The 9,456-nt window shown below is 36.6% G+C and overlaps 1 protein-coding gene and 1 long non-coding RNA gene across 5 annotated transcripts in view; both read right to left on the reverse strand.

Moving 5' to 3' along the window:
• The window catches only part of ankhd1 (ankyrin repeat and KH domain containing 1), a 67,013-nt gene that overhangs the window by 41,760 nt on the left and 15,797 nt on the right, over window positions 1–9,456 (reverse strand). The gene's annotated exons all lie outside the window — the stretch shown is intronic.
• LOC107548226 (uncharacterized) overlaps window positions 208–9,456 on the reverse strand; it is a 23,891-nt gene continuing 14,642 nt past the window's right edge. Inside the window, exon 3 of the long non-coding RNA XR_001604450.1 lies at window positions 208–289. This is a non-coding gene — a long non-coding RNA (uncharacterized lncRNA). The remainder of the gene's footprint in view (window positions 290–9,456) is intronic.

The raw sequence follows: 9,456 nt of genomic DNA on the forward strand, positions 1-9,456 counted from the left end.
TTAAAAGTTTATCTGGGCGGAAACTACATTTTTACCTCAGACCTCGCATGCGTTTTCTTCGTGTCAGTTACGTTGAGTGTATACTTAGTTTTTTTTGTTTTGTTTTTTTAAACGTCCGCCTAAAATTAATTCATAGATAAAATATTTCAAATGTAGGCTATTATATACACGCACACACACAGTTTTTTTTTTTTCTTACCATCTTTTGGGGGTTCTTGCTTTTAGACTAGTCGGATACAAAACTTTCGTTTAAACGACAGTAAAATTAGTCGTCGCGCACATCCCTACTCTTAGGGGTGTAAATCAGATGGTTCGTCATGATACGATATCGATTCTCACAACCAGCGACAAGATTTTTGCCGATACTTCAAAAAATTCTATGATACGATTCGATACAGGAGAATATCGATCGATATATCGATATATTATATACCTATTTTAAACAACCATCTACATTTTTATTAACTCACAAATGCAACCAAAACATATAACATGAACATTTATCTTAAATTTTCACATCCTGTTCCTCAATTGGGACTTTCACAACAAAAAACAGGCCCACACTTTTTTTTTAAATAAAGAAAAATATATAATTGAAAAAAAAATTAAGTCACACAAGATCAGCAATCTTAAGATATGACAACAGTCAAGACAGTCTTTCAGGCTTCTGTGCTAAAATAGGCAATGTGTAAAATAATGTAAATCCTCATTAGGAATCAACACAAACGAGGTACTTCAGTTGTAGGAAAAAATACATTCATGTAGAAAAATAAATACAAAAATAAAGCTGTTAACTTTTAGACTTTTTTTTGGCTGCTACTATGGGCTCAGTGCTAAAAACCTTTTTCTTTTCTTTTTTACAGATAACCAAGAAATTACAAGCAATAGCAGAAAATAAATACAACATAATCTCAGGCCACATGTAAGGCCACATGTAAAATCATAAAAATTATTAAAGTTGATTACAATGATAGTTCAGTTTATTCCCCTGATTATTAATAGTTTCCCCTGTGGGATAAATAAAGTTAAGTCTTATATTATTAGCCTAATTGTATATATTATTTATTAATAATACAATAACATTGTTATATAGTATCTCTTTTATAGTATTATGCATAAGTCAAAAACCAACAAGATAATTTTTTTTCACCATGTTTCCAGTTTTCTGCCTCAGGTCCAAAAGAAATGTAAAGAATCTACAAACTGAAAACATGAAATACTTCTGTGATATATTTTCATTAGTTATTTTCAAAAGGGAAATACTGACATGTTTACAGAGCAGAGGTCACCTTTTTAATTCCAATTGGAGAGATATTTGTTTGTCTTTATTATTATTATTATTTTGTGCTGTATTATTGGTTACGGTGTTATTTCTGTTTCTAAAGGCAGCAATAAATAACACTTTATCTAAAGAGTGTCCATGTGATTTTATACAATAATAATTTTGTGAAATTAATAAATGCATAATAATCGTCATAATCGTGATTATTTCTCAGACAATAATCGTACCAACAAAATCTATAATCGTTGCATCCCTACTGATGACACTGCCGTGAGAAGGTTTGGCACGACATGCAGCAGCACCGTCTCAGTCTCTGTCCGGAGCGGGTGAAATAATTATAATGCTGAAGATTACGTATTCACCTTCATATTTCTTCATTAAATAACTTATAAAGTAATTTGAAACCCTTGTGCGAGACGTAATTTTACAAACAGCGCGAGTGAATCACCGCGTGCTCTTTCACTTTCAAAATGCACAAATGGCTTCTAATCACCACATCGCGTCTGTCTATAAGTGAGCTGCACGCTGTACATAGGAATTGACACAGGACTTGACACAGGAATTGTCACTTGCACAATCGAGGCAGTGTCACATCGTCACTAAAGTTTATAAATTGCATTACTTTTTAATTCAGCGCTCGCGTGCTCTCCTGGAGACTGGGCTCATGCACACTCGCAGCGCACACACACACAATGCCAGGTTCACATTACACCATTTGTAGTGCAAATGTTGTGCATATTTTTTCCGCGCTCATGTTAACGGATTAATAAAGCGTGCACACTGCACACGGTTGCTGTCCGGCAGTGCGTTCCACGAGCAGAAGTGCACAGATCGTTTCCACACGGAGTCTATTGCTGCGCTGCAAGCGAAGAATTAAAGTAACAGCGCATTGTTTGCAGTAAATATAAACATGGATTGACACGAAAATTTTGTAAATACACCATAAATGCATATTATTAAAGTCTACGGTGTTTCACGGTCAACACATATGGCTTTTTGGCTAGGTTTAAAGGGAAAGAGCACTTTTAAATAATCAAGGCAATAATAGATGGCTCTCGTGGAGGTAGGAAAACAAAGTTCTATATGAACCGCAGGATTGTTTGTAATAAAGATTTCAATGCAAAAGGAAAGGCAGTAGAGCTGACTATTTCTGTCAATGGTAAGTTTGTGATAACGTAAGAAAAGTAGTTTAAATGTTTTGCCACTTGCTTGAGCAGCTTAATATATAAATCTATAAGTAAATGCAAAAGTAAAAAGCATTGAATAATGTGTTGCTTATATTTAATGCGTTTAAACATGTCTGTGAAAGATTGTATTACTGTACTGTGCAAAAAAAGAATTGCAATGATGAAAAAGCATTTTCAGTGACAATGTTTGGATTTTAAATCAAAATAATGGATAAATGTTGTGTTTGTGGTAATCAGCCACGGATCAGTAGAGGACTCCTGTGTGAAAGCACAGTCCGTGCTGCTTCCCCTCTCACAAGAGTCACCTAAGAGGAATTTCCCCTTTATTTTTCCCCAAATAAAGCTATTTCTTCATATCGTAATATACATTGCAGAAAAACAAAATATCGCAATGTGAGTTTTTTTCCAATTTCGTGCAGCCCTAGTGTGTATATTTTATATACATACATAGACACACACACACACACACAGATTAACATATCACTCACAATAAGATTCACAAAACGTGTTTTTAAGTGTTAAAATGTCTATTACACAAGCCAGTATAACAATAACAACAGCCCTGGTGTGTCCCCTTGAACATGAACAGGTAATTAACACAAATGCAGGGCTCTACAGCGCAACCATTTCAGTCACATTTGCAACAGAAAACTACTGTGAGCGACTACAAACATTTTTTTAGGAGCACCAGTGCGACTGACCCGATCATCATCATACTTGTGATTGCGTTCAGGGGAGCTTCAAATGTTTCTACGTGTTTTTGCAGCGTTGAGTAATGTATCACAGACGTATCTCACGAATCCTTTCACAAGCAAAGTGAGAGATTCATTGCGCAGTGTAGAGAGCTCCGTTGATTATAGATGTGAGATCGAGATGAACCAAGATGAGTGCCAGCTTTTAATGATTTTTAAAGGAGTTTGTAAATGTGATACTGATTTAATACAATACAATTAAATAAACAAGAAGTTAATATTAAGTGACTTACATTGTCTGACTATAACACTATTGTCTGATTTTGCTCTATTTCGTCGTTGAAAATAGTTTAAAACAAAGTCACAGCTCAGCCGCTGCGCATCTCTATTCAAACACAGCTGTGTTTCGTTTATGAATTAACTTTTTTTTTTTATGAATCTAGTGAGTCAGTGATTCATGATTACCCATTAATAAAGACAGTCACTTGATTCATTCCTGAATGAATCAGCCGTTCGAATGATTCAGTGACTTACCGCCACCTGCTGGCAGTTTCTTTCATTTTAAAAGTATATTTTCAGTTATTTAAATCATTTAATATTTCTATATTCAAAATTTTATATTTAAAACATTAATATTATCATGAATTTATGGATTTAATTGCACTCATTCCACTTCTGAGCCTCATTAAATGTCTGAAAGTACACCAAGCCACTTTTGTGTTCTTCTGTGCCACCTCTACAAATAAACTGTTAATACTGATTTAATTTGATTGGTAACTTATATTTCTTATTCTACTTGTTCTTATTCTGTCGTTTTAATTCATTTTTTAAAAGCTTATAAAATATCATTTTTTTAAGAATTTGACAAAAGATGACATACTTTTAATAAAGTTAGAGGAGTCAAATATCACCTCGTAATGGGTAGGCTACTTTTTGATAAAAAATGTTATAATGGTTTAGAAGGTACACCTTAAATTTTGAACGTGCGCCTACATTTTTTAAGTTAGGAGCACAAGTGCTCCTAAAAAGAAAAGTAAGCGTAGAGCCCTGAAATGAGGGCACTAGTCGCAAGTTCACATCAGCCATTAGGTCCACCCCCCCCCCCAAAACGCAGCTGGGAGAAAGAGCTGCGTGCTATTTAGGCCCTGAGCCTGTGAGGAATTACTGTAAGCATTAAGATGAGCTGATCAGCGGGTTCCCCCTCCTTCTCTCCCTTTTGCCCTTGACCTCCACACACCTTCCTTAACACCCACTATAGGGCGACCCACACTGTGAGTTACTGGGAGGAGCTGGGCTGCTTGTCAGCATAGGCAGGAGCTCGGTGATGGCTAAGCCTGGGAAGACCAGAATGGCACGGTGATCTCCAAAGCCATGAGAAGCATTTTCTGAAAGTACAGGTGTACTAAAATTTTTAAAGACAAAAAGAAAGCTTAAAATCCATGACCATTCCACTTATTTGTGATTACTAGATTAATGCGCTACAAGATTTTACCACCAGGTAAGAATTATATAAATACAGACTAGTGTCAAAGCATCTCCTAGCAATGAACCTTCAAATGTTATACTGGTAACATGAGGGACATCAAAAGTTCAGCCAGGTCCAACTCAGCTAAATTGAACTCCGATCCCATGACGGTCACAGACAGAGACAGAAATGCACAGACGTTCAAAAGTTTGTGGTCGGTAGGATTGTGGTCGGAAGTCTATTTCAAAGCTCACTGAGGGCCAGATTTACTAACGGACTGCACTAGCGTAAACCCTCTTTTGGTGTTAAAAAAAAATACTGTGAGGATTTACTAAAGATGTACAGCGAAATATCAGCAATGAAAGGGCAAGGACAGTTATTTTTGTGCCTAACCTTATTGCATATGCATTTGTAGGAGTTTCCCTTTCAGACACAACATTTTTGGGAGGACAATATCTTAATGAATCATTCAAGGTTTATCATCATCTCTGCTTGTTTGTAACCCTACACTGATTTGCTCTTTGTAGATTGTGTTAGTCATTATTGGAAACAACCACTCCACTCCTGTTGGCGCTTTTATGGGATTTTTGGCCCTGTTAGGTAAGCATGGCTAAAAAGCTGCCTTTATTTGAAAAACACAGCAAGAACAGTAATAGTGAAATATTATTACAATTTAAAGTAACAATAATTTTTGTTTTGTGCTGAAATAACTATTGTGTATTTTTAATCTTCATAATCTTTATTTGTCCACAGTGAGATCTGTGCAGAGCTCATATCATGCTACATGAACTTTGGTCATTGCTCATGAGGGTAGATAAAGTTCACTGTGCTAATATTAATAATTTAAATACTGATATGAGACTCACAATAAATACTCCATGTTATACAATTTTCTTTTGCATTGATGTGAAACTTTCATACATCAATCAAAATGAATAGTAAATGTCACTCTCATTCATTTCAGACCAATATACAGCACAGTAACCTTGTATGAGTTTTTAATTGTTCCTGTGGTTAAGCCACAGAACCCTTCAAAGCCAGCGTGACATCTGAGGGTGCTCAAACAATGCCTGATGTGCCCAAAAGGATTACTTTGATTTTGAAATGCAAATATAAGAAAATTTAAAAAAAGACAAGCATGCTTAAATAATCCAGTTGTAAGCAACTGCTGTATGTAAACAGAGCAGGAGGCATATGATGTACATGACGCTTTCAATCAAATTCTGTTCAGTTAAAATCTGTTTGCTTTTGCCAGTGCAGACTGTTGATAAAGTTCTAGACTACCAATACACACCCAAACAGCAGGAGGATCTGCTCTGAGCTCTTGCACACTGACTCTAAAGCAGGGCTGGGTATCGTTCAAAAATGTTCAATATCGATACCGGTTCCTGAACGATACTTTTTTTTGATACCAATTTTATGAAATCAATTTAAACAAGATACATTATCAAAAAAAAAAAAAAACTTTGGTTTTATTTTTCAGCTTGTTGATGTTTATACAAATGCAAAGACTCATCTCCTGAGCCACTGCACAAATGAACAAAATGTAACCAACACAATAAATCAGTGCAAATAGGTTTAATAAAGCTCAAATAGTCTTCAGTTTACACATCTGTTAGGCTACATTTACACTAGTGCGTGTTCGTTTTAAACGCATAGCTCAGACAGAATCATGATTTCCATTTATTTTCCACTGATTTACTGATGAGCATTAGCAGCTTCCAGTGCGGTCTGCCTGTGTGCTCTCTTCCATGATCGCTGCTCTGACTCAGAGTCAGAGGTAATAACATATTTAATTTCAGCAACATTACATGGCCAAAACACACATTAGACGGCAATCGGAAGTTATTACAAACACTCTATGGTGGTTTAAAGTGAGTTTTGGGTAAAAGGGGAATATAAATCGTATTTATTGTTTAATGTAGCATGATGCTACAGTTTGCATGAATGTTCACATAACACGCGCTTTCGGTCGTGTAACGTTAGTATGAACGGACATCTGCATATGATCAGAACTCCACGCAGCTCCACGGCTACTCTCCATTGGAAATGAACGACTGAATGACCGGTCTGTCGCTTGTCGTTTGTCAGAGATAGTGGAAAGCCGGCTTGAAACGCAGTGGAAACGCCAGTATGACGAGGATCGTTTTCATTTTAAAACATAAACGCACCAGTGTAAATGTAGCCTTACATCTAAGGCAGCTAGGATGCATTCACACTACAGCCTCACGTTTGCGCCACATCTCTGAGTGTAACCGGTGTAAACTAGTAGGCGTGTTCGATTTGACGCGGACTGACTGTGCAGACCGATCTGTGTATTACAGTATCACGAGAGCTAAAGAGAGCAGACTGCTCCGTACGCTTTCGAATCGCTCTCGCGGATGTCAAACGCTGATCGATCTGCGCCGCACCTCTTCTAGTCGAACACACCGGCTAGTGCTGCAGGCTTATTGGCTCACTGACGCTGATTAGATTAACCCCTTAGATATCGAAATTTGGTACAGAACGACGAGACGTTTTTCGATACTCGATGGTATCGAGGCATTTCGGTCAGTGCCTAAAAAGTATCGAACTTGATACCCAGCCCTATTTGTAAGGAATTTAATGATTCTTGTTAATTAAAAGTTCTGTTAATGATTCTTTTAGTTATTTTGAGAAAGAAACAACAGGCAAATGTAAACAACTCAGACAGTACATTCATGAAGCTGTCAAATGATGAGCATATTTCAAATTTTATAAACAAAACAAACTGTATATAATTTTTGGGGGAAAAAATCCATTATTGTACACTACAGTTCAAAAGTTTTTTTTTTTCCAGCAAAGATGCATTATATTTATCAAAAGTGTTTATAGTTTTATACAAGAATTGTACTTTAAATGCTGTTGTTTTGAATAGAGATGCACCGATCGATCGGCCAGGGATCGGTGATCGGTCGGTCAGTCAGTCTCACTTCTTTCCGATTTCGAGCCGATCCATTTTTACCAGCGGCAAATGCAATAACGTCAGCCACGCATTCTCGCTCTCTTCTCTCCGACGACCCCTTCTCTCTCACACAGGTCTCATTCGCTCCGGTTAAATAGTGCTTGTATTGCGCATTATTTTAGTCATTCTTCCGCAGGTTTCGCGCTTATACCAAACGCGCGTGCACCACCACTGATCTATATTAGTGGAGCGCACAATCCGTGCTCAGTCTCAAACAGCTTGTGAGCCACAAATACCAAAATGAGTTGCTAACTGAGCTAAAACGTTCAAATACATAAATAGTCAAAATGCCCGTTTTGGCGAGTATCCAGTTAACCCTTTCACTGGTGAGTTTAAAATATTCTAGCGGTCCCCCCAGAGTGAGTTTTTTTTTAGGCGACCGTTATTTTAGAAAGTTTCCCCTTGTTGTTTCCATGGCGACGCGTCATGCTTGTCACGTGACAACACCGCGGCCACAATAACACTATGACAGATGGATCTATTTATTTGACAGTGATTTCACATTTCTTGTTTGTATGAAGGCTAAATACCAATAAAAGGTGAACATTTATTTATTTGCGCCATTTTTTCCCTAAAATATGATATAGTTTTATAGGAGTAGGTTTCATAGAGTTGGCAAATACATTTTTCATAAGTTTGTAGGTACAGATGTTCTTGGCCGTTTTTATGAGACTTTTTAATAGTGTTCATATCGATATCGGAATTATATCGTATCGACCGAAATTAAGAAATATATCGTGATATAAATTTTGGCCATATCGTCCAGCCCTAGTCTAAATGAGTGTGTTTTGTCATTTAAAAACATTCTAAATGATCTTGATCGTGGTCTGTAACCTGAGATGTTTGTTCTCGCTGCAGTTCAGAGAGTCCTGTCAGTCTGATTTACCGCACGTAAATTAATCAATTTCTACCGAAATACATGCAAATAAGTGGCCGGTGAACTGGGAGAAGTATAGAGTGAACTTTATAGTTACTTACACTATGTGTAACTGATATTTATAAAACATGTCGGCAAATTATATTTGAATGTATTGTTATTGCTGCTTCCATAAATATCCGTGTGTATTTTACTAACTCTAAATGTATTGTTTTACTAGTACTTGTATGTATTTAAATGTGTGAAACCTACAATAAACATTATGTGGTTAAAAACACTGCATAGTTGTGATTATATGGCAAGTGCAGCGGCGTCTCAGCGTCAGCCAAAGCACAAAAATGCAAATAAAAATCCCATATGTGGAACCGTACTAGGGCTGCGTATCACCAGCAAAGTCACGATATGGTACGTATCACGATACAGGACTGCACTGAATTTCACCAAAGCAGAATTTAGTAAAACAGCTGTTTATTAAACACTGCATACTATAGTGCCATTTCTAACTATTGGCAGAGCAGGCAGCTGACCTCTGCATTATGAAGGGCCTTTATAACTGTACCACAGTACAATATAGGTAATGGCATATGTTTCATGTTTACATTGGGCACTCCCCACCAGGTACAATATTCTGATTGTTTGCATCTTGTTTTTAAGCCCATAAATAATAATGTACTCGTTCTAATAAATTTATATTGTAATGTACTCCTACTAATATATATATTAAAAAAATAATCTTTACATTGCTGGTAGGTTATCACAATTAACAATTTCTACATTTAAAAAAAATAAAAATTAGAAGAGTTCTAAACTAATGTGCTGTCTTCACTGTATCTCACGCACACACGATTTTAGCCACTCACACAGATCACGTTGCGCGCACGCACAAACTTTTTAGCGCTGCAGCGCAATTTTATCAATAAAATAGCTTAATCGCTCAAGAGCTACATTATCTTTCTCAACAAGGAGCTGG

Source organism: Sinocyclocheilus grahami, unplaced genomic scaffold, assembly GCF_001515645.1.
Source record: "Sinocyclocheilus grahami isolate Dianchi unplaced genomic scaffold, SAMN03320097.WGS_v1.1 scaffold344.1, whole genome shotgun sequence".
In the NCBI taxonomy this organism is placed as follows: domain Eukaryota; kingdom Metazoa; phylum Chordata; class Actinopteri; order Cypriniformes; family Cyprinidae; genus Sinocyclocheilus; species Sinocyclocheilus grahami.